General features: G+C 34.9%; 1 protein-coding gene across 8 annotated transcripts in view; it reads left to right on the top strand.

Annotated features, from left to right (window-relative positions):
* ZBTB20 (zinc finger and BTB domain containing 20) overlaps positions 1 to 26,586 on the top strand; it is an 895,053-nt gene that overhangs the window by 319,573 nt on the left and 548,894 nt on the right. For 5 of the 8 annotated variants that reach the window (XM_066347050.1, XM_066347049.1, XM_066347062.1 and 2 more), the window contains exon 4: positions 22,112 to 22,185. The exons of the other annotated variants lie outside the window; for them this stretch is intronic. The gene's annotated coding sequence lies outside the window, so the exon portion shown is untranslated. The remainder of the gene's footprint in view (positions 1 to 22,111; positions 22,186 to 26,586) is intronic. 8 annotated transcript variants of the gene reach the window in all.

Here is a 26,586-nt window from a genome sequence, read left to right as displayed (position 1 = left end):
GAAAATTTGGAGATATTTCAAAATTAAAAATAATCATGTTTTTATTCCACTATAATTTCTCCAAAGATAATCCTACAAAAATTCTTAGATACAATAAGAACTCATCTTGATTCATAACATCAAAGACAACTGATATACCAAGTAATATAAATTGATTGAGCTTTTTCCCATGATCTTAAAAGGATCTGAATTCTACTTATAGAAGGCTCATTATACATCTCTTTTCAATTAAATTCTTATCAATTCTACAAACTTTTAAGAAGTATTTCCTTTGTACAAAGCACTATGATAGAAGCTCTGAATAACTCTGTATGATGCTTTATGGTGTATAATATATTTTCACATTCATTATCTCATTTGTGTGGTAAAGATTTCCCTTACATTATTACTTATTCCAATTGCCTCGAGTTTCAGATGCAATATTTTGAATTTGTTTTGTATTTGGTGAGTTCAGAGGCCATTCTAGAAATACAAGCAGCATTCTTTGAACAGAAAATAGTTCTATCCATGTATCATCATAGTCAGTTGATTTGGTTTGAAACCAGTGGCATTTCCTAAAATTTTCAGTTGCTTTATATGCCATTAGACTCAGTCTAATATGTATTTTTAATGATTTAATTAAGAAGTTTATTGACATGCTCATAAAATAATTTTATTTTCTACTTTTTAGGCAATATCGATTTATTATATTTTATATAGTCTTTTTTAAAGATAAAAATTGATTTCTCCAAGAACTCATATTTAAGATTATATCAAATTCTACCGCTCTACCATGGAATCTGTTTATGTGCTATACCAGTTTTGGAGCATTGGTTTGAGAGCTATTATTCTCTGTTTAGCATGTGTAGTATTTTCTATTATTGCTGCATCTAATGAGAGTAAAATGTTTTACTTCTACATTAATATTGCACTATGAAGTCTTGTTTCTACAGTTCTGAGATTTTTATTTTCAAGTCTTTCTCTCAAAAGTACTTTGTAAATACTTTAAAACAACCTTATTTTTATTTATTCATTTTATTTCCCCTCATAGTATTGAAATAAGATTTATCCTTTCTTTAGTATTTTTAACATTTTCAAAGTATTTAAAGGGAACCCATTTTTATGTTGGGCACTGAATACATCTTGTATTTTACAAACCCCAAGTTCAAAAACTGGTAAGAACTTCTTTGTCTTTCTAACTTCAAATCTGCAAAACGGCACTCCAGGCAACCCTTCAGCTTTGTTACCTTGGGTGTTTGGCCAGAGGGCAGTCATGTTGACCCCATCTGCAAAGGCTGGCTAAACTGGAATCTTAGACTGTTAGAATCCCATTCATCAAGGTTCATATAAAGTAAGGTAGGTAGGAAGCAGAAGGACAGATGGTAGGGTCGGCAGCAAGAAACTTGTTTGTTGACATTGATATAGACCCTTCTTCTTGCCAGAGTGACTCCATGGACTTGTTTTGGCATAGAAGACTGGGCCAAAGCTATCTTTTTAATAGAAGGTGAGCTGCAGGCAAACTAGAGAGATCCATGCACAGTAGGTGTTTAGGGTTGGCTTAGATTTTGTCTATCAGCTTGACTGTCATACATACTTGATTGATGTGCAGTGGGGCTTGAAAGTGCTGCATTGATGTTGAGGACTGTGTCATAAGGTTCCTGATATGGTGCACATATCAGAATGGAGTTGGACATTGACTGTCTTTGCGTATGCCAAGCAACACCAGACTTGAGCGCATTATTCTGCGGTTGAGTAGCAGATGGTGAGTGCAGACTTTTGGAGGGGGTGTGCCTTCAAACACAATACGCAGCCGGCAAACTTACTTAGAAGGTTATTGCATTCTTGACTTTGAAAGCTATATTTTAAGAACATAAAAAAATTTAAGTCTCCTTCATTGTTTCTTTCAGAACACTCAGCGTGGTTGGTGTTCCAGGAAAAAGAAATGTGTAAATCAAATACACTATTTACTATATTTACTTTGCTGGTCATAGTTGATTGAAGGGGACTTCTTTGGTTGAAGGTGGCTATTTTGAGCCGAATAAACATTCTCAGACTGAATATTACTGAGTGTGGTTTCAAAACAGTTATTAACAAAACAAATAAATTTTATTTAGAAGTGGTAGAAGCAGGGTCATCAGAGCACTGGAAGAGCATTGTAGTCAAATATGGTGCTTAAGAGTGACTTTATTTTCTTTGGTTTTTAATTTAGGAAAAGTATTATATGCTTTACAAATAAAAATAAAGTCAAATATCTTAATAGATATTCTTTATACACAAAATTATGGAGATTCACAGATGAATGAGTATAGCAATTCCATATGTGTAGGAAAAGCGATTTTTATTAGTGTTTGATTTTGTTACTCTTGATTGGATTCTGAACACATATAAATTTGTTTTAGGTTTAAAATCACTTTCTTTTCAGATTAAAATGTAAGGTATGCTTAATGAATATATTATAGAAATATAAAAATATGTAGTGGATAAAATTTAAATCAATGATAAATAATTATAAGATTTTTCTGTCTCCTTCCAATTTTATGTACATTTTAAGTGTATATATGTTTTTATATATGTTATGTATATTTTTAAATAAAAATTTGGATCATATAGTCATAATATTTTTAATGAGCATTAATTAAATTTTTAGTCGTAGAGTCAAAAAATACTCATTTTTAATGGCTGAATAATATTGTACCTTATTTATGTACCAAAAAATTTTAAGCTCCTCCAAGTTTTTTATTTAGGTTATTTTTCACAATATTCCTATTGCTCTGAAGACCATTCATAATTATCAATTTTTATCTATATCTTGGATTATGGTTTCAGCATATATTTTTAAAATGGTAATTTCTGGATTAGAGGATGTAAACTTCAACGTTCTTTTTGAGAGAGAAAGTGAAACCTCGTTTTGCTCATCCACTTATTTAGGCATTCATTGGTTGATTCTTGTTTGTGCCCTGACCTGGTATGAACTTGCAATCTTGGTGTATGGGGACGATGCTCTAACCAACTGAGCTACCCAGCCAGGGCAAGAATACTTTTCTTAAACTATACTGTTAACTGCTTTAAATCATATCATTTTATATGTATTTCCACTTGGCAGGTAAAAAGATTGTTGACTTTGCTTTAATTTGCATTGATTTTATTTATATAGTGCTGAAACTTTTTATATGCTTATTTGCTGTTTTCTTCTTTTTATAAATTGTTTGCTCTTGTCCTTTCTCATATTGTCTTGTTGATTTAAAAGGTTGTTTTAAATGTTAAGTCACTAACTTTGTCAAATGTGTTGTAAAAATGTTTCTTTCAGTTTTCCAATGCTATTACATTGTTTTTGCTGTTGTGACAAAATTTTAAATATTTGAGTGATTAATACTATTGTATTTTTTCTATATGACTATGGCCTTTGCTATTACTTTCTTTTTAAATACTTGAAGTTTCATAAATATTCACCATTTTTTCTAGTATCATCATGGTTTTATTTTGTATCTTTAACTCTCTTTATCTCCCAGAATTTATTTTAGCCTAACATATGAGAGAAGCATTGTACTTAATTTTGTTTTCAGTACTTAATCAGTTGTCTCAGCATTATTTTCCCACCGATTTTGGTGCCATCTTTATTGTTTACTGATTTTTATCAACATTAGAATCTGTTTTTTGGACTACTGGTTTTTTCATTTTTTCACTGGTTCCATAATATTTCCATTAGAACTCCAAAGTAAGTTTAAACAATTGTTAAGTCAAAACTTCTCTTATTTTTCATTTTTTAAAAATTATTTGCCTTTTGTAACCTACATATTCTTCTTTATTAATTTATAACATTGAATTCGTAAAAATGTTTCACTGGCATTTTATTAAATCTATAAAAGTAGCATTGGTGTCTTTAAAATATTCAGTCTTCACATTTAAAGCACTTTTTGTTTCTATTTATGTAATATTTCATGCATAAGTAAATTGTGCCTTTCTATTTATACAGGTCCTCAAATTCCTTATTATATTTAAGTATAAGCATGCTGTGTTCTTGTTATTGTCCTTAAATGCTCATTGTTCAGTAGAAAAAGCCATATTTTCTTCTTTATAATATTTATTATCTAGTTATTTTATTCAACTTTCCTAATAATTTTAATAATTTCTTATACGTTCTCTTAGTTTTCAAGGCCATGACATTTTTTTTGCAAACAATGATGACTTTATCTTCCTTTTTTCCTCTTATTTTTATTTAATGTCCAGTTTCATTGACAAGTTTCCAAACTGTTAAATAATCATATCGACAGGAGGCATTCTTGTTCTTGATTATATGGTAATGCCTCTATTATTTTTCCTAGTTAAGGTGATTAACGTTGTTGATTTAAAACAAATACTTTCTGTTATATTGGTAAGGTGGCTTAGAAGACTATTTTTTAACTTTCTGTTTATTAGGAATGAGTGTTTGAAGTATATGTATGGGTTTTTGGATGAATATTATCAAACACTAATTGATAGATATCAACTCTTCTTGTGATTCCTTTATTGATTCAAATCAATTCAAACACATTTTTATTCAGCTCTTAATATATGTTAGAAATTACTCACTAGTCATTGGAATTCAGTTGCATAGCTCCTTCCCTTAGAAACATTATAGGATATTTTGGAACATGATAATTAAGTGAGAGATAGTAATTGATTTCCCATATTAAATTGCCCCTGCATTACTAGAAAAGCTGTGCAGTTAGGATATTAAGAATACTTTAAACAGGGGTAGTCAACCCTTTTATTCCTGCTGCCCACTTTTGTATCTCTGTTAGTAGTAAAATTTTCTAACCACTCACCGGTTCCACAGTAATGGTGATTTATAAAGTAGAGAAGTAACTTTACTTTGTAAAATTTATAAAGCACAGTTACAGCAAGTTAAAGCATATAATAATAATTACTTACCAAGTACTTTATGTCGGATTTTCGCTAAGTTTGGCAGAATAAATCTTTATAAAACAACTTACTATAGTTAAATCTATCTTTTTATTTATACTTTGGTTACTCTGCTACTGCCCACCATGAAAGCTGGAACACCCACTAGTGGACAGTAGGGATGAGGTTGACTACCACTGCAGTTTAAAGGATACCTAATTGTATACTATGTCAAAATTTGAATTTTAAAAATTGCTAAATATAAAATTATGACTTACAATTGGAGTTGAGTTTTACCCCTTAAAGTAATATTATTCAATTTCTAATCAAGAATATCTGTAAAACTTGATAATGTCTCTGAAAATTTATAGACCTCTATAATATAGATTGTTTATACTGAATACTATCAGGAAATTAGAATTTCTAATCATACTTGATCACTTCTTATATAGTATGACAAAAATGATGTGTAATATTGGGGCAAATGAAATACATCATTGTATTTTCATTTCTCTGAAAGTCTTTTGAATTATTTGTGGAATTTAAGTATACATTTACACTTATTTAAATTTTTGTAATAATTATATTGCTTTATTGTTGTTTAGCATAATTTATATTGTTTTCTCCATCTAGCGTTATACTTTATTTTTCAGAAACCTTTATTTTGTTCTTCTATACAGTATGCATGAATGAACATCTAATATTTTTAAACTACTCTCTTGATTAGATTCCTTATATTTCACACAGATCAAATCAATAAACATTGATTGTGAATCAGTTTTATACTCAGCATCATGCTTTTTGCTATGGATTATAGTAAAGAAAAGCATAAATCACATGGTTCAAAGAGCTTAGTTGATAGATAAAGTACAAATAAAAAATGCAAAAACAACAAATGCTAGTGAATTTTCATTTTTATAGTGGCTAACATAAATACAGTCATATTCTTGTTCTGTATTTAAGCAGATGTTTTGGAACTCACAACGTACCTTTGTATATTCAGCTTACCCTGGCCTCTCCATGCTTTTCCTCTTGATAGTGTACCTTTACCTTTGTTTCTTCACTTGCCACTTAAAAATTGTAGTTTTACTTTTGCAAGTTTTTTAAATTCTCTTTTGAACAACACTGGATAGACAAATGTCATAATGCATTAGTCTCTGAAATATTATTAGTGTTAATTTGTCTGACACAACGTTTACCCTGCTCAGAGCTTGGAAATAGCAATAGTGCAGGCCACTATATTTGTAGACTGAAAGTCATTAGTTTCTGATTTCTTATGTCATTAAAGAATTTGTCCTGATATAGAGAATGATTCACAAAAGAATTAACATGCAAAGTAGGAGAAATCCAAATGCTAACATGAAGTAGTATCTCTACTGAAAGGGAATTTTAGCTATCAGCTTTGGTACCTATTAGGGAGGCAGAGGACCATCCTTCTGGTGTTGATGAGATATTTATATCGCTGGACCATTTATTTTAAACTTTAGCAGTCGATAAATGTTCTAAGTTATAACCCTAAAAATTAATCATATTTTGGAAAATTTATATCCCCCCTCAATTTTTAATGCCTGCATTAAATAATGTTTGTCATGGACCACAATAGCTGTCCCTGTGGAACTGTTATCCTATCTCAATTCAAAAGTAATACTATTGATTAAGTAATACTTAACAGCTTCTAAACTTCAAGGCATCTTTCAGCTACCATTTCTTCCTAACCTCACTATAAGCTTCCTGTGTGGTATCATTCATTTGAAGTCCTATTAAAATGTAAGTAAATTACATCCAACTCACTTCCTCTATTTGCCCAGCTTTTAACTATATTGAAACAACTGTCTTAATGAAACACAGATTGATATATTGTGTATATTTGTGCTAAACCAAACTGAGGAGGAAGTTATATGAATATATAACAGAACCCACTTCATAACAGTTTTTGTTAAAGCATTTTATGAATTGGAGATAAGATGAGCCATGGAGCCACGGGAGATGATGTAATTCTACATACCACAGTTCATAGAAAGAGGATAGCTCCTCAGATAGAATTGAATTAGATTCTTAAGAGATATACATTGGGGATTTTATGATGCTTTACCTTTGTAAAGCATAGCTAACTCTCACTTTCCATATGAATATTGTAGTGTTGTGATAAAGATAGTTAAAAATAAAAATAAACAAGAGTGTTATTTAAAATAATTTGTCTGTGGTCTTTGTAAAGAATATGATTTATTTGTATACAAAATATTTTAGTATCAAATTTGCTGTTTTATTTTTGTTTTCCATGGGTTTTGAATCTACTTTTTACCTCCATGTTAAGAAAGAGAAATGGTCTAACACTTGTATAATGTCATACTACTTTGTTATATGTAATAGAAAATCGCCATAAGGCATGATCTGATAAAACTTAGCTTATGTAATAATGAGCAATAATAATGAATAATAATAAAAATAATCAGTAGCAAACCTATGATGTACAATAGTACTTTATTAATTACTTATAGAAAATACTGACTGTTGCTTGACAGTCAGATAGTTGGAATAGGAGGCAATTTAGTGATGTGAAGGAGAAAAAGAGAAAGCCGAACTTGGATTAAAATTTGTTTTGTTTGGATGAAATGCTGAAATGCTAGTAGTGGTTGATTGTCTCTGTGTGATCAGACTTTTGGTTTTTGTATTTTTTTTTGTAGTTGTCTGCATTTACCATTTTATTTTATTTTTGCGATGGGCATGTGATGATATTATAGCCAGGAAAAGTTAATGTAAAAATATGTGATGAATAGACCACTTGCAAATAATTTATTGAGAGTTAACTCTAAAGTCTCCCAGAGAGATTAGAAACCATGAGCTAAATTTAAGGGCAATGTATTGTTCCTTTATACAAATAATCCTATCTCAGAACTTATTGAAGTTTTGCTATCACTTTTCTTATTGCTTTAAAATTCCAAACCAGAGACATCTTAATCATGCAGAGAGTAATAGTATGAATAGCATTATGCTCTGCACCCATTTCTCAATGCTACTTAGGAAGAAAAGCCTTTAGTATGTTGAGATTAGGATCTGATATAACATATGTTGTCATCTAGGGAGAAAGGCATTATAAGGAATATTGTTTTTCTCCTATTCTTTTTCTTTTTTTTTTATGGTTTAATTTTTAAATATTCAATTAGAGAGGAAAGAAAGAGTGAGAAGGGGGAGGGGAGGAGCAGGAAGCATCAACTCTCACATAAGCCTTGACCAGACAAGCCCTGGGTTTTGAATTGGCGACCTCAGCATTCCAGGTCGATGCTTTATCCACTGCGCCACACAGGTCAGGCCCTATTCTCTTTCAAAGTCAGTCTCCCTGAGAAGAAAAGTATATATAACTAACATACTATTTTTAAAGCATTGTTTATTACAAGTCATGGAGACTCAAGCTCATAAGATGAGGTCATTACTAGGAGGCTTACTTGAATATTTATGTAATATGTGACAGCTAGTGTGCCAGCTAAATACCAATGCAATTAATTGTATTTTGTTAGAAATACTATAGAAACATTGTATAAAGGGCCTCTATTAATAATATAGACTTTTAATGTAACTTTTGTGTTAATTATTATAAGAAATTCTTTTCTCCAGCTGATGCAGCTTGGGCCCAGAAGCATGGCTTCTAGAATGGAGCACACTTCTGGACTGGGTGCCCCTGTGCAGGGCAGAACCTACATAATCAGCTATGCTTTATTGATGACTTGAAAATAGATGTTATTGATCCATAGCTTCCAAATTCTTCTATTCTTGCATAGAAAGGCAAGGATAACTTTCGGTGACTTAGCTAAAAGATGCTTATCTAAACTGTAAGTTAGTCTTGGACCCTGATAATACAAGTCTATTACTTTGCTTTAGACATCTGGTTTGAATAGCATTGAGGGTAGCAAAAAATGAAATAAAGCCACTACAAAAGCATAGATGAGTTTATTTAGTCCAGCTCCTAAAAGATCTAAGTTGACATTTTAAAATTGCATCTAAAATTTTGGGGTATCCTAGAGTAAATTTAGATGACTTGCTGTATGGAAGGTATATAAAAAGATAGACAGATGGACATTCTTTGTTCCTAAAGAAATATAGTTTAAAGAGATGCATAAATTAAAATTAATTATAAAAGAAGTATATAATATAAATGAATTATATAGTATAAATAAACAAACTATAAACTAAAATGGGTAAATAAGGAAAAAAACATGAGAAATATATAATATAATAAATTCAATATATACAGCTGTATTATAACATGAATATCATGATTAATATTCACTTTTATAAGTAACAAAGAATATTTTATAGGTACATTCTAATGTAGCCCTCAATATAGATTGATAACATCTCACTAATGTGCAATTTGGTTTTCTCAGTCCTATGAGATACATACCAGGTAAACAGCACTTTATTCTTGTGTAATTCCTAGGAAGATTTTAGAATATATCTGGATGCTAAATTCCAGTGAAAGGATTGCACATCCTTTAGACAGTTTTCTATATGTACTATATGTACTGTTTCTCTAAGTTACACCTTTGATTATTATTGGCTACCAGTGAATTTTAATTTGTATTATTGGAAAATACTTGATATACATCTATTTTTTTAAATCAAAGAAGAAATATTTATTAAGTTAGAGGTTGGGTTGAAATTCTCTTGCAGAAATTGCAAAGCTTAATAAAAATACAGAGATAAAAAATGTCCACCCTCTTTACCTGAGATTTTAGCTAGAGAAGTATCATTTCATAGGACCAAAAAATTCTCTTTAAAGATTTATTTTTATTTTTCTCTAATATACAGATACATGGGAGATGGAGACAGCAAGTTTCTTCTTTGTAATAGCTTGAATAGCACCAAAATGATAATCTGATAGTGCAAACCAATGCAGTTTTATCACATACTTCATCATCAGACTTAGGTGTGTTCCTAAGCAATTATGAGATGTTTCTATGCATTGTTTTATAGATTAGATTTCTTATTTTCCAAAAAGAAGTAGTCATATTTACTGTTAAAATTTCCTGAGTTAAAGGTGAATTATTATATTTTATTGAGATGAATTTGGTGAATACTTAGATTCCTTTGAAACTTTGTAAATGTGAAATAATAATACTAATCCAAAAACATCAATAAGATATTCAAAGTTAATGCACTAAACGTTTTGAATTTCTACTGCACAAAGTTTGCTAATTTTTCTATTTCTTTTTGTCTCTTTGTGGAGAAAAAAATTTTTTTGAAATACCTAGAAGCAGATGCTACTTTAATTTTTTTATATTGAGTTTTATGTGTGTATGTGTGTGTGAGAGAAAGAAAGAGAGAGAGATATTTGTTGTTTCACTTATTTATGTATTTATGTATTCATTGATTGATTTTTGCATATGCTCTGATGGGGAATCAAACCCATATAGGGACAATGCTCTATCTAACTGAGCTACCCAATCAGGACCTAGATACTACAGGTTTATCTCATTTTATGTGATAAACATTCATAATTTAAATGACCTAAAATAACTATTCTCAATAAAATTTTATTGTGGATTATCATGTGAAACAAATTATTTTTAGTATATTACTCCCTATTTCTATAGGGGAACTTTATGATTTATAAAAATTATTTAAGGTCCCAGAGGAGTGTATTCCTTTAGTATGTTCCTGAGGAGAAATAGCCTGGGTGAGACAGGAAATTGAGGGAATAAGTTGTTAAAAACTAACCTGCTCCAACTAAGTATTTAAACCACTTCAGAGAGATTTCTGAGCTACTAGTTTGTATGAGATTAAAGTCTAGATGACTTGTATTCCACAGTTGGTTGGAATGGGTTTTTTCCCAGTTTGGTTCAGCTCCAAATTTCCTAGAAATCTATTACGATCCATGTAATTCCAGCTCTTCTTCATTGAATGTTTCCTCTCAGCTCTATAGTAATGTGTAAAATGTTTTATCCCCCATTGGATAAGTTTGGCACCCTCATCCTCATTCTCCATCTACCTCCCAATGCTCATGGCCTAAACCAGGGGTCTCAAACTCGCGGCCTGCAGGCCGCATGCGGCCCGCCGAACAATTTTGTGTGGCCCGCAGACTAATCCACGAAGTTCAAAATATTTTGGATAAAATTAAGTAAGCCTAGGGGCCTACTTGTATTTTTCATTTCTCTAGCATCCTAGCTAGATATTAGCTTAGTTAACAGCAGTTGTGATGCGAACTACAGTTTCTGGTCGTTTTGTGACACTGAGTAAACTGCATGTACGATTGTGCTTATTGTACTGATTTTTTTTTTTGTTTTCAACTGCAGTGAGAAAAGTGTTGCGTAACAGTTGCCTTTTGTAGACCTAGTGCGGCCCGCCGAACGGCTGTGATCTTGCTCTGCGGCCCACATGTTGAGTTGAGTTTGAGACTCCTGGCCTAAACTAAGTAAGGATTTTCTGGACTGGCAGACAGTCTTAATCCTGCAAACATTTAGACAGAGATATAGTGGAATAGGCCATTGAGAATTTCCTATACACATGGATCCACATGGAAGCTTTCATTCAGTAGTAGTTGGAACTCTATTCTCACACAGCGACACACTCTCCTGTAGCTGAATCTGCAATTTTAGCATTATGAGAAAAATAATTAAACAGTTTTCATTGTTGTTTTTGTTTTTTTCTGAAGAAATGTCATAAATTATAATGCTCATTATATATAGAGAGATAATAAATTTTATCACCCTAACTTGATACTTTTAAAAGTAAAAGGGGCCACATGAAATATTATGGTGAGGCAACAGGCATAAGTGTGATGTGGTATTATATCTCCCAATCTCCATTGGCACAATAGTTGTACCAGGACAGGGCAAGCTGTGAAAACCCACAACTTCACTGCTAAATGGGGATGACTTGATGGAATATAACATGAAAAATCACATGTCCCTATGAGCTTTCAAATAAGAAATTAGCAATATCAATGGTAAACAAACAGGGAGTGTAAACATAGCTAGCCTAAGGTTGTAATTCATGTTGGAACATTCAATAGACTGGAATATTAGCCAGAAATCTAACAAGGAGGGTAAGAAGACTGGTATAGTAGGACAGTCAAAGCTAATACATATCACTGGTGGTTTGGAAGTCTCCATGCATATTTCAGGAAAGGCCAGACAGCATCCAAGATACTCACATATCCCAGGCTGACCCTAAGGCTCTGGAAAAACAGGAGAGAGCCCAGTGGAAAGTAACAGCCAAGGAACACTGGCAAACTGCTTGAACTTTGAATGTATTCCCCAGTGTATATACATATTCATCTGCAAATTGTGTTAGCTTATTGGCCAAAGATATTTAAACACAACTAGATATAAACAATAAATGGTACTGACACAGGGGCAAGTCTTAGCTAAAAAATGAAAATAAGCCTGACCTGTGGTGGCACAGTGGATAAAGCGTCGACCTGAATTCTGAGGTTGCCGGTTCGAAACCCTGGGCTTGCCTGGTCAAGGCAAATATGGGAGTTGATGCTTCCTGCTCCTCCCTCTTCTCTCTCTCTCTCCCTCTTCCCCCCTCCTCCCTGAAAAAAAAATTGAATAAAGAAAAATTCTTTAAACTTTAAAAAGAAAATGAAAATAGGAATTATAAAAACTGATTAGAGACATCAGTGACAGCACAGGATAAGGAAGACTAATCAGAAGCCAGAATCACTATACTACATTGTACAGAATGTGAATTTTCAAGAAAAAAAATTGTGAGACATGAACAGGATTGTGACTGGAACCCAGTTAAAAAAGTTGACAGGAGAAACTATCTTTGGGTTTTAGGATGGAGAGCAGATGTTGAATTCAGAAGACAAATACTTGAAAGCAGCTATTATAAATATGTTTAAGTAACTAAAGGAAACCTTCTTAAATAATTAAGTATATGTTATTATAATTATTCTTCAAATAAAGAGTATTAACATAATGATAGAATTAAAAAATAAATTAAAATTCTGAAGTTGAAAAGTAAAACCACTAAAATGAAAAATATTCCAAAGAGACTAAAAAGGAAATTTGATATGTCAGAAGAAAGAATCATTGAACCTATAAATCAGTAGAAATTACTCAGTTTTCTGAAGAACAGAAAAATAAAATAATGAAGAAAATAAACAGAGCTTCAGAGATCCATGAGATGCCATCAAGCACACACTAACATATGTGTAATGGGAGAGAACTAGGGGAGGCAAGGAGGAAAGGGCAGAAAAAGATAATGGCCAAAAACTTGCTGGATGTGATGACTAAAATTCATCTAAATATTTAAGAAACTCAGTAAACCCCAAGTATAAAAAACACAAAAAGATTTATAGACATGGTAGAGTCAAATATTGAAAGCCTAAGAAAAAGAGAAATTCTTGAAAAAAGTAGGAGAAACAGACTCATTCAAAATAGGAGACAGCATGATGATTATTAATTGAATTCTCATCAGAAACAATTAGAGTCAGAAACAGAGGGATAATGTGTTTAAAACGCTAAAGGAAAAAATGATGAAAAAAGATGACAATTAAGATTTTTATACCCATCAAAACTGTTCTTTAAAAATTAATGTAAATGTTATGACAAGATAAAGAAAGACTGAGGTATTTATGTCTAGTAGACCAGCCTTATAAGAAAAACTGATGGAAAAATTTTTGGTTGAAAGGGAATGACAACAAAAAGTAACAAAAATCTACCCAAAGAAGTATATAGCACTGATAATATTAATTATGTAGTTAAAAATAGATATGGTAGAAATATATAACAAAACCCAATTTAAGAAGGAAGGAAATAATATAGATTAGAGCAGAACGCAATGAAATAAAAAATAATAGAGAACATCAATGAAACCAAAATCTGATTCTTTTAAAAGATCAACAAAATTCACACTTTTAGCTAAACTGACCCAAGCAAAAGGAGAGGAGATAATAGATTACCAAAATCAGTAATTAAACTTTATAGAAATTTAAAAGATTAAAAAGTAATACACGAAGAATATATATTCCAATAAATTTGACGAACTATGTATATTGGTCTAGTTTCTAGAAATGCACAAATTAACAAAACTGATTCAAGTAGATAAAGAAAATCTAAATATACCTATAACAGTAAATTAAAATTATTACGTCACCCCACAAAGAATTCTCTGGATGCAGATGGCTTCATTGCTTCTAATCCAATAGTTATAGAATAAATACCAAGCTTTCACAATCTTTTAAAAAAAAATAGAGGAAGAAGGAAGACATTTTTTTGTGATAGAGAGAGAGAGAGAGAGAGACAGATAGGGGCAAATAGACAGGAAGGGGAGAGATGAGAAGCATCAGCTCATAGTTGCTGCACCTTAGTTGTTCATTGATTGCTTTCTCATATGTGCCTTGACCCAGGGGCCTACAGCAGAGTGATTAACCCCTTGCTCAAGCCTGCAACCTTGGGCTTCAAGCCAGTGACCTTTGGGCTCAAGACAGCAACCATGGGGTCATGTCTATGATTCCACACTCAAACTGGCGACCCCACTCAGGCTGGTGAGCCCTCACTCAAGCCGGATGAACCCATGCTCAAGCCCGTGACCTCAAGGTTTGGAACCTGTGTCCTCTGCGTCCCAGTCTGATGCTCTATCTGCTGCACCACTGACTGGTCAGGAATGAAGAAAGAATTTTTAGTTCATTCTATCAGAACAGTATTACCCTGAGACCAAAGCCAGACAAAAACATCTAAATAAACAAACAAAAAATAGTATTATTTATGAGTATAGACACCAAAATCTTCAAAAAAAATATTTACAAACCAAATGCAACAATCTGTAGAAGTACACTGCTCACAAAAACTAGGGGATATATCAAAAATGAATATGAAGCTATAAAATATCCCTTAATTTTTGTGAGCAGTATATTATACACTCAGACAAATAAAATTTAGCCTAGAATGCCAGGTTGATTTAACATCCAGTAATCAATTAAATAATATACCATGTTAGTAGAATAAATGATAAAACAACATGACTATCTGAATAAAGACACAAAAATATATTTGAGGAAGTCAGTATCTATCCATGATGGTAACTTTCAACAAAGTGGGGGAAAAAGATAACTTCTGTAACTTGATAAAGGCCATCTATGAAAACCTATGGCTAACATCATATGTAACGATGAAAGACTGACTGCTTTAACTTGAAGACTAGGAGCAAGGCAGAATTATCATATCTCATCTCTTCTATTCAACATTGTACTGGAGTATACGTTTAGAAAGTTAGAAAAACAAATAAATAAAAAGAAAACAAAAGGAAAAGGAAGAATAGAACAGAAAAGAAAGTAATCAAAGGCATCCAGATTGAAAAGAAAAAAAAAATAAAACTTTTTATTTGCAGAAAATATATGTAGAAAATCTTAAGGAATGCTTTGACACACATTTATACACATTAACACTAATAAATGAGTTCAGCAACTTTACTGGATATTAGAGCATTATACAATATCAATTGTATTTATATATACTAGCAACAAAAATAAAATTACTTCAACATCAAAAAGAAGAAAGGCATTTTTGTAGAAATTGGCAAGCTGATCTTTGTGGACAAAGCCCACCGGGGGTGAGGACAACAGAGATGCAGAGACCTGACTCTGGGGACCAGGTTCAGTGATGCAGATCTGCTTTATTCAGGAAGTAAGCTAGCTTATATACACAGGTTCAGCCTATAGGGTGTTACAGCGTGTCCTTCATAGCCAATGGCTGAAAAGATTAGGGAGCTGCGTGGTTGGCACTGAGTCACTTTCTTACTGTGGGCGAGCTCCCTTCCTGAGTATGCCCAGAAGGGTTCCAGGCGCTGAAGTATTCTCACAGCATTGCATCAGCCACAGCTGCTAGGAATGTGCTCTGTGCTCCACCCACATTTCCCCCTTCTCTTTTAATTAGGGCCAATTGGACTTGATGAATGACAGCTTGTTGTTGTTGTAACTTCTGAATGCTACGCATTATGCAATGGAACCCTAGTAGAACTAAAACAAGTATAATACCTATTATACTATATGCTAATAGATTAGTTGGATTAAACAATAAGGCAAGCTTCTGTAATGTTTGACTAGTTAGGAGATAGAACAGGGTTCTTAAACAGGAGATTCCTACTTGGGGTCGGGATGTCATTTCCCTCCCATTGTCTTACAGAGACCTTCCAGGTGCTGTTAAACATAGTTCCATTTTGATTGTAAAAAATGGATGTAGGTCCATGCACGCCCCCTTCCCACAAAGGTCCCAGTGTCCAAACATGGAATGAATGGCTTGCTGCGGGGTGTGTACTGCATATGGTTACACTCCATCTCTCAGCTTCCGATGCCAAACTCCGAGGTTGATGGTCTGCACATCTGGGTCAGAGGCAATGCGGCAGTCTCTCCAGGGAATTCCTTCTCTCGAGTGTTCTTAGATGCTCATCATACAGGAATGGGCAAAGAGGTGTCCCTGGGAAGGTAAGGTTAGCGGGGCGGGCCCAGCTGTTGGTAGCTAGGGGGAGGAGGGCTTGTAGGCCAAGTACTGAGCCTTGGTTGGTAGTACCATTTTCAGCAAAGTCCCCCATAGTATGATTTTGAAGAAGGACCCACCCCTCCGAGGGGATGGTGTTATTAAACTTAAGTAGCATTGAGTCACTGAGGTTACCCCATTTAGTGATGTTTCACTGTTGGGATTCCTGGCCACTATTGTCACAAGGGAGACTAAGGAAGCAGTTACTGGAACATACTGCTAGAAACTTCAGCAGGCATAATTATGCCAGGGTGGGGAAAAGCAGCCCAGACGTGGGGGTCCACCCGATCTGGGAGTCAGTGGTCACTATAGCACACACAAGCAAGAACAGAGCACCAGGGCCTGGGGGCCCATCAGGGGCAGTTCTCTGGGCCTGCCCCGCCAAAGCCTCCACATCCCCCCAGGTGATGGGTTGTGCACGCAGGCTGCAAGGTCTTCTTCTGGAGCGCTGAGGACCTCCTCCCCTCAGGTGTAGTTGGTGTGGAGCAGGCCAGGGCTGTGGCTTTGGACAGGTGAAGACTGAATCACTTAGTGGGTGCCCAAGAAACCCTGTCAAGCAGGTTGGGGGTTCCTGGGATCCAAATTGACTGAAAATCACAGGCATAACCTCTCTCTTGTGTTTAAAGAGGGTGTGATCCCTGCCACTGTGCTGTGGCTGCATCCTTCCAGCATCATTTCAGAGAGAGGGGAGGAGAAGAGAGAGAGAGCGATAGATACAGAAAAATAGACGAGACAGACAGACAAACGAGGAGGGAAAAGAAAAAAGACAGATGGGGGCGTATAGGCTGGCCCATGGTCTGCAGCAGGAACACGTGTTGGAGTTAAAGCTGGGGTAGAAAATGGCGTCTGAGAGGCTGGGGTGGGTCATGAGCCCTGGCAGGGAATGTGGAACTAGTGACTTCCGTTTCTTCGGGTGGCGGAGCTAATGGCGCAGTTTCTAACGTATCTAGTTTTGTTTCTGCACACTCGGCCTCAAGTCCACCATGCTCGGTAGCCCAACCCTTTTCTTCCTCTACAGGGGGAGGCAAATACGGAGGTAGGGGCTCCTCTGAAAAAGAAGTAGCCTGTAGGACCTTAGGGACCTGCAGAGGGTCCCCAGCAGGTGCACTGGTGAAGCAGGCATGTTTTTCCAGTAAGGCAGGAGTGAGGCTGAGAGGGAAGGTTTGCCCCCCATGCACCTTGGCTGAACGAACGCGTCGGAGAGCTTGGGCCCAAGTATCCAAGTCCCAGAGGGGCGCGTCCTCAATCCAGGGATTGAAATCAGAGAGAATCTCCCAGTAACTACAGAGATCGTTTTCATAAACTTCAAACGCCTACTCTGCAACAGGGCATGCAGGGCTCGAGAGTGGGGGAGACGGTTTCCCATTGCAGAGGGTCACTCACCCGTCCTTGGATGCCACTTAGGTCCCTTTTTGGGCGCCAGTATGTGGACAAGGCCAACCGGGGGTGAGGATGACGGAGACGCAGAGACCCGACTCCGGGGATCAGGTTCAGAGACGCAGATTGACTTTATTCAGGAAGTAAGCTAGCTTATATACACAGGTTCAGCCTATAGGGTGTTACGCAGCATGTCCTTCATAGCCAATGGCTGAAAAGATCAGGGAGCTGCGTGGTTGGCACTGAGTCACTTCCTTACAGCAAACGAGCTCCCTTCCTGGGTGTGCCCAGGAGGGTTCCAGGAGCTGGAGTATTCTCACAGCATTGCATCAGCCACAGCTGCTAGGGATGCACTCTGTGCTATACCCACAGATCTTTAAATCTATTTACTTATTTATTATTTCATGTTTTAAATTTTAGTGAGAGGACGGGGAAGCAGACAGACTCCCACAAGCACCCCATTGGGGAACCGCTCAGCAAGTCCACTAGGGGACAATGCCCTGCTCATCTGGGCCCCTTGCTCTGTTGCAACTAGAGCCATTTTTTAGCACTTGAGGCAGAGGCCATGGAGGCATCCTCAGCTCCCGTGGCCAACTCGCTCTAATTGAGCTCTGGCTACAGGAGGATAGGAGAAGAGAGAGAGAGAGAAAGAGAGAGAGTTGTGAGAGGGGGAAGGGTGGAGAAGCAGATGGGCGCTTCTCCTGTGTACCCTGACCAGTAATTGAACCTGGGAAGTCCACATGCTGGCCTACACTCCACCACTGAGCCAACCAGCAAGAGTCAGATCTTAAAATTTATATGAATATACAAAAGACCCAGGACAGTAAGATAATTCTGAGAAGGAGAACAAAGTTACATAACTTACATTTCTGGTGATAAACCTTAACTGCAAAAACTATAGTAAAGAAGAGAGTATAGTATTGGCATACAGATTAATAGAATGTATTGTAAGTTCAGAAAATTAACTATTACATTTTGGTAATTTGATATTGACTATGGGGAATGAGTGTAAGGGAGGCCATTTTATTATGCTCTTTATTCTTGCATATGTTTGAGATTTTTTATAGTAAAAGTATTTTTAAATGAAAAGAAAAAAGAATAAGAGAAATAATTAAAATATTATAATTTGCTCTCTCTGCTGACCACAGAAAAGGACATGTCTCTTAAAAATAAAATTAAAAACAGTGTCAGAATGAATTAATCATAGCAAGGTGAGTAAACTGTCAGACAGAATCTGAGCAAAACGCAGTGGGTGCTGAATAGATGGGAAAGCATCAAGAGCAGTGCCTGAATAGGATAGTCTTCCTAAAGCAGAGTGCTTTGTTGTATTCTTGAAGTTCTGTGACATGGTGATATCTAAAACTTTTATCTTAAGAGGATTTTACAAAGTAGAGTATGGTCAGAGCAGCCCTTTTTTCCTAGTCAATGTTAAGATCTATAGTTCCTCACCCACCTTCACATTTTTTAAAATTATTTGAGGACTTTGCATTTTGGCCATGTGACTTACAGGATAGGTTACCTCTCTGGAAAGCCATTCAGACTTTTTAATGCAGAATATCCAGTCCTTTGCTAACGGGTCCCCACCCAGAGAAGTGTTCTTCTGGGCTTTGTAATTTGCATTGATTATTGAGCTGTATCCCAGTGATGCACTGGGTGTTGACTAGAATCTACAAAGCCTTACCTAGTTTGATCCCAATTAAAGAAATGTGACACTGGTGGTCAATTTTTTAATGACAGAGATTGATCTGAGTAACTTAAAAAATTTTAAGAGATTTTGGAACCTGAAGGTAACATTTTTATTGATGACACATACTCTGGAATTCTATTTTAAAAGTGGGTTCAGCAAACAGTACTGAACTTGAGAGAGAAAATAAAGGAAGTTATAAAGTAGACAATATTGCTAAAAATAAAGTTTTAGTTATAACTTTCTGCTCCTTAATTTAATTTGACATGCCTTCATAATATTCCATTTCTTTGATGACCATTCTTCCAAACAGTTTCTACCCAGTATTAATCCCACTACATAGTGACAGAGTTAATGATTTTCTTATGAGGCAGATATGAATAGTAACAGCATTCAAAGACAACTGGTCTCACTTCCAGGTCCATCTTTGGGCCAACATATGTAATCGCCAACAGTGAGTTGGCGACTGTATTTTTTGAGTCCTGGCGCAAAGTAAGATCCATCTGTTTTGCCCAGCCATTTGCCTGAGTGCCACAAAATGGTCCTGTTATTAGTCTTATTTGTGGTCCTATTTGAGGTTAGGGGATAATGTAAATAAACTTCAGTCTTCTTTGTGATGAATGTAGCTTGGGAATTAAAAGTGGTAGTGCTGATAGTGGTTAAGTGATGTTGCGTCTCTATTTTCTCAATTGCTCTGTTTTCTTTGGACTGGGAAACAGACATTTAAGAATGACTTTGTCATCTGGAAGGATAGTTGTGACCAAGTTTCCCTCAACAGGATACAAGATGTTATTTTTGAGCTTCATTACCCTCACCATGGGGAAAAAAAGAGAGCGAAAAAATAAATAAGGAAGAAAGTGAAAGTAAGGAAGAATGGCAATGACAGAGAAGTGAAAAGTCAAAGGAGGAGGAATGCCAGGAGGAGAGGTAGAGAGACTGTAACTTAGACTGTCTATCCATAGAAATGGCTTTATTATTTTGAAATGAGGGTTCAGTTCACTTCATATCAGGTGAATTAAGAAAAAGGAAATCTGACTGATTAAATTGAACTACCAGTTGTCAGTTAAGTCGTATATATATATATAGTCTACTTTCCATCACCATTTCTTGTCTGACTAGACAGTGAATCAGTTTCACTAACCATATTTGAATGGTGAGTAGAACAATATCAATTGGTGATTTAGATTTATGTAGCGGTGGACAGTTTTTATATTTCTGAGTTGTTATTGGTAATTATTGTTTCATATAATTTATGAGCATGGGTTATTTTTATCAGTTTATTTTATGAATGTTTTGATGCCTTATAAGGAAATATGCATACTCCCTTCCTCTCATTCAGTTGTTCCTGGTGACGCCTCCATAATTTCTGTCTTTACACTGGTACATTTTTAGTCTAATTCAGGCATGTGAGAAACAGGGGGAAAGTTTAGTCAATGTCAGTGATTTTTTTTTTATTCATTCATGGATAGATTTAGGGAATCTGAGCCAATTTGCATTTAAAATCTATATACATCAAATAGACACAATACTCAAAATATTCCTCCATATGCTTCAAGGGAAAAAGAAAACAGAATTTACAAGTGAGAAATAGATGCATTTTCTAATAATAGACACAATTTCAGGGGTGATTTATGATCATCCTCTCATGGGGAGATATTAAAATATTACCATGTACTAATGTGAAGGTGGACATAAACACACCACTTTAGTTTTACAAGTATATAAAAAATGCATTGCCATGCTGTAAAGTAAAAGAAAGGTAATAGCATTGTCTCCATTTTTCATTTTAAAAACTGTATATTTCTAAATTCTGTCATGTCAGTTATTTGAAGCTAAAAATAGAGATGACCTAATCCAGTGTGGGTTTTTTTTTTTTTGAACTATTATCTTTTTTTAGAGGGTGTCATATGAAGAAAGGATTGAAAAAATAGTATAATGTTTAAAGTGCAAATATTTATGGACGTACTTAGAGATTTGAATGCTTGGACTCTAAATTTGAAGATTCAAAGTACGCATTTAAAAATGTGATTACAGTTATTTAAACAAGGAGGTCTGGTTCAAACCCTGATGGTCTTCCTGTGCTGCTTCAAACAGCCGTGGCTATGTGTGACTAGATACACAGTGTGATGTGGAATGGGGCACACTAAACCCGAAGTGCATTGCGGTGGGCATTTTGTATTGCTAAATAAGTCTGATCACCTCCACTCTACCATTTGCGCCACCACCAATTCACTTATTTGAAGTAGTGGATCTAACATTTATTTCCAATTCTATTTAAAGTCACAGTTTTCCTTTAACATGTGATCATAAATTTTCTATTCTCTTAAATTAACATTTTATATAGTCTTTAAGCTGTGAAATGGTTTAAAGTTGTTTTTTTTAATCAGATAGAATATTTCTAAAATACAGAGACACTGAGCTTCTAGTCATATCATTATGAAGTCCTTAACATGGAGGCATATTTTGTTTTTTAGAATTGCTTTTTTTTTTTTTTCTTCCTCTTTAGATCCTTTTCTTTTCATTAAAAACCCTACTCTGGGAAGAAGGTTTCTTTTTTTTTTTTTTTTCCCGTAGCAGAAAAAAAAAAAAAAAGCCACGCTTGACTGATAATGCATTACTTTGGATGGTGAAACATTATGAAAGTTTAATTTTTAATTAAATCTGAAATACCAATTATAACTGAAAGAGATTTTAACCTATTTCTTTTCAGACTGCCTGAAGTTACATTTAGAGACTGAAATCACTGCACCTTAAAAACAAAAGCTGGAGCTGCACTGCATTGCTGTGAGTGAAAGCTTCCTGTCCCTTCCTCTGGGTTCTGATGACCAACTCAACAAGGGCAAAAATACTGGGAACATAGTGAACAGACACGAGTAAAAATTTGAATGTCCCTGAAGAAATATATGTTTAAATGATTTTCTTTTTAAAAAAAGAAAATTTGTTGAGCTCAATATTCTGTATCTTTTTTATCCAACCTAAATTGTGAATGCTGTCTTTTGGCTGATTTGAATTGCATTAGGGAGGGTGTCACCCACTGTGCATCAGCACGGTGACATATACCCTGTCAGGAAGGATTCTGGCATTTTTTGTGCAGGTCTCATTGAGGGTAACATTTCTTATGGAATCAAAGGAAATTTCTTTTTTCTTTGTGATCTCATTAGAATTATTTAGCCTTTATGTCAATGGAAATGGAAAGTTCATGATGACATCACAAGATTCTGTTGCCTTGAGGACTTGGGCAAAACTAAGTAAAATGCATAATTCCCTTGTGTGCGTGTGTTCCCCATTCTGCTATGAAGCAGTCAAAATAGCACATCTTATGTCTTCCTGTGAGCTACAAGGCTGTCTCTCAGAGTCCCATTGTTCCATAAATGCATGTCAGAGTCTACCACAGTCTGGTCTACCCTTATTTAGCTGCTGTTTTGTCAATGTACTTGGAAGAACAATTAACATTTGGGATTTCAGTGTCTGAATAACAGGCAGTGAATAGAGCCGGAGCATATAAAAGATTCAAATGCCCAGGGTAAGGAAACAGAAGCTTATCATAGGTGGGGGAAAAAAAGAAAAGCATTTTAATGATGTAATCAGAGGTTGTGAAATACTACAAGGAAAGTCAATCTGTTTTTGTTTTTAAATTTTAGATCAAAATGTACATTTTGTTAATGATATCTAGAAGGTTATGATGTCTTCTTAAGTTTTGCAAGTTGATGTTTTGCAAGGTCTTTTGCTAGAAAATCTTAAGACATTTAAGTAACACATTTATTTGAGTCATTTTTGAGATGCTGCATGTGGGGTGTACAGCATCGTGGATTTCATAGTGTCACAGTGTCTGTCCAACAGTACACTGAAGGTGATTTACACAGTTTCTTCCATTTTTACATATGGTTCATTGCACTCTTTCATTATTGAATAATTCTTGTGTGTTGACTGCAGACAGTCCTGAAGTTGTTAAATATCTCTGCCTATTATTTGAATTGCTGCTATGTCCATTTTTGGAGGGGGGCAGGGATATGATGCATGGATAGAGCGAGATCACCTTACTCTCATGGCACATGGAGGGAACTTAGGCATGTTGCCCGCTGAGCTCAGTGCCTAGCTGGCATGAGTGGGTATATGATGGTTATTGTTATTTTAACAACAGTTTAAACCTATACATGGTAAGGTCTCTAAAAGCAGGGTCTATTTCTTATTCATTTTTGTCATCCCCAGTGCTTGCTATAATAATAATAATAATAATAATAATAATAATAATAATAATAAAGAAATAGGTGTTGTTTCCTTGGCCAGAGTGTTCAGCAGAGGTTGCCGGTTCAATTCCCAGCTAGGGCACATATAGGAACAGATTGGTGTTTCTTTCTTTCCCTCTCTCTCCTTCTCTCTCTATAAAATCAATAAATATTTTTTAAAAGAGAAATGGCTGTTATTTGTATAATTAAAAAATTTATTAAAAGTCAGAACCTTAACAGAAATATTTCCTGTTAGAAATTATTTATTGTGAAAGTGTTGAATAAAGTTTTTGACAGGAAGATAATTATAAAGAAATTTGTCAAAGACAAACCTATTGTTTATCATATTATATTAGGCACCTCTCCCAGTCTTTCTCCTGTTTGGCTTCACTTATTCTCCTGACTGAAATGAGATGTTTCTCTTCATACCATATTTTTTGTTTGTGAAATGGTGTTCACTAGTTTTCTAAGCTATATGTCTTGCATCCCATATACTGGAGTTGTCTCCAAAGATAAATCTTCCTGAATCAGGATGGATGATGCTCTGCACCTGTTTGTCTAATTGCCATGCAGTGGATTGTGCTTCAAGGTAACAGGACAAATGGTACAATAGATATTGGGTCAAGAGGCTGGGGATATGGAAAGTTGCCATTGGAAACTTCTACTTTTAGTGCATAAAAAGCCAGGACCAGTTTCTCAGCATTAACGACAACATTCTTTAGACCCAGAACCCTTTGACCTCTTCTAAGTTTAGCTTTCTGGTTTTTGGTTTTGTTTTTTTACATAAGGTTATCTGCCCTACCCCACCAATTATAATTTATTTCCAAAAGGGGTTCCATTTTTATTAAATTGCCTTCTGGTGATGCAAATTAAGGCTCTCATAAAACTTAGCCTCTAAGGGAAAACTAAAATGATAAAATTCAGGTTTAGTGAATAGTACTGTTATCATGTTGAATAACAAACATTGAAAGATATCAAAGAATTTTATAAACTTATTTCAAATTTTTTGAGATTAAGAAATTGAGATGAAAGAGATTTAAGGGCAGAGCATCATCAACCATTATAGATAGAAAGGCTATAAGAAATACAAGTTTAATCATCTCATTTTAAAATAAATAAATTGAGGCCCAGTTAGGGCATGCAGGTTCCCCATACCCCACTGACCACCAGTGTAGATCATCCTTAGCCATCTATGCCTGAGAAAAGACCCAAATTTGGATTTGGGGGCTTTGATGTTTCCTTTATACTCAGGAACTGAGCAGTGTTTTCTGAGGAGCAAATTGCCTTTATGGAACTAGGTGTACTGTACTTTATTACATCATGTAGTTAAAAATTCATGTAGAAAGTGGTCTTCTGAAACATTTATTGTTGTCCAAAAAGTTTTTTTCCTGTATATTTTGATATCATGCCCCTAGTTGTATAGCAAGTCATATAGAGGCAGATTTATTTGGTTGAATTAATATTGTTTATGATAATTTACAAAGTGGACATAAGACCATTAGAAACGTCAGTAGTTTAATTTGGCTTGGAGGCATTATGAAACCAGTAATCAAAACAGAGCCATTGTGACATGGAAATCAGACTTTGCAAAAGTATGTATCACACATAGTGTCAGAATGTCACTGTTTTCAGGGGTCATTTCCATCAGAGAAAAGTTTTTCTAGGGCCTGAAAAAATGAAATAAACTATAACTATTTGAAGATAAAATGCTTGCTCTGTTAATTTATTTCATATTTTCTTTATTGGATTCTGTCATTTAGCAATCCAAAGTGACCAGTGTAGGAATGTTTCTATTATTTTACCCAGAGCTAAGTCCTAGATACATCTTAGTTTCTTTCTCAAATTTATTTTTTCTTCTCCAGACCTTTTCATCCCCACCTCTCACCATGAAAAAGCTCAAGTCAATGTGTCCAAATAATTAGTAGCCTAAATCTTTGTGTCCCAAACAAGGAGACATAATGTTCTGCCTTAAAGATTTTCATGGAAGCTTTGGCAAATAGATATGAAGGGAGAATTGAAGCGTGAGGATGCCAGAACGGGGCCCTAGGAGAAGGTACTCAACAAGGTTCTCTCCTCAGATATCTCCTCTCTTTTCTCTATAATAATAAATTAAAACTTAATCTATACCTCTTATGAACAAACCATTTCACAAGGATACATAGATAAGTAATACCTGTTTTTTTTTTTATCATCAAGAAGTTTATATTCTTTTTGAGTAATAGATAAATATTTTATAGACAAAGTGCTATATGGATGAGTAGAGGAAGTAATGGTTATTATTTCCTCTGGACTATCAAGGAGTGACACGATATTAACAATCAGCTCAAGCAGAGGGAATAATAAAAATGAAAGTTGAGGGAATAGTGGCTAGTAATGATGTGATTTGAGTATGGGATGCAAAAAAAAAAAAACATTTTGAGGCCAGTGTTTTCCGAAGTGTGGGTTGTAACCCATTGGTACATCATGAAACCAGTTTAAATGATCAGTGTTAGCCTGGCCTATTGGCTCAGAGGATAGAGCATTGGCCAGGTACAGATGTTCTGGGTTTGATCCCTAGTCTGGGCACACATGAGAAGCAACCATCTGCTTCTCTTCCCCTTCCTCTCCCTCTTCTCTTTCTCTCCCCCTCAGAGCATTGGCCCCAGGCACTGAGTATAGGTCTCTTGATTCAAGCATTGGCCCTAGATGGGGGTTGCTGAGTGGATCCTGGTTGGGGTACATGAGGGAGTCTGTCTTTCTATCTCTCCTCCTTTCACTTAAAAAAAAAAAAGATCAGTGTCAACATGGTTTTAATGAAATAGAAGCAAAGAAAAATTAATTTATAAGCACTGTATTACATATTTTTAAGGTAATGATTACAAAGTAAATATAATATTTCTTACTGGGAATTATGCCAACAAAATATGAAAACAAATCTAAAGATGGTAGGTATTTTAAATATTCAAGTCACATAATCCTT

Source organism: Saccopteryx leptura, chromosome 8 (genome assembly GCF_036850995.1).
Source record: "Saccopteryx leptura isolate mSacLep1 chromosome 8, mSacLep1_pri_phased_curated, whole genome shotgun sequence".
Classification (NCBI taxonomy): domain Eukaryota; kingdom Metazoa; phylum Chordata; class Mammalia; order Chiroptera; family Emballonuridae; genus Saccopteryx; species Saccopteryx leptura.
The sequence above is the reverse complement of the archived record's forward strand: the minus strand, read 5'-3'. Positions and strand labels throughout refer to the sequence as shown.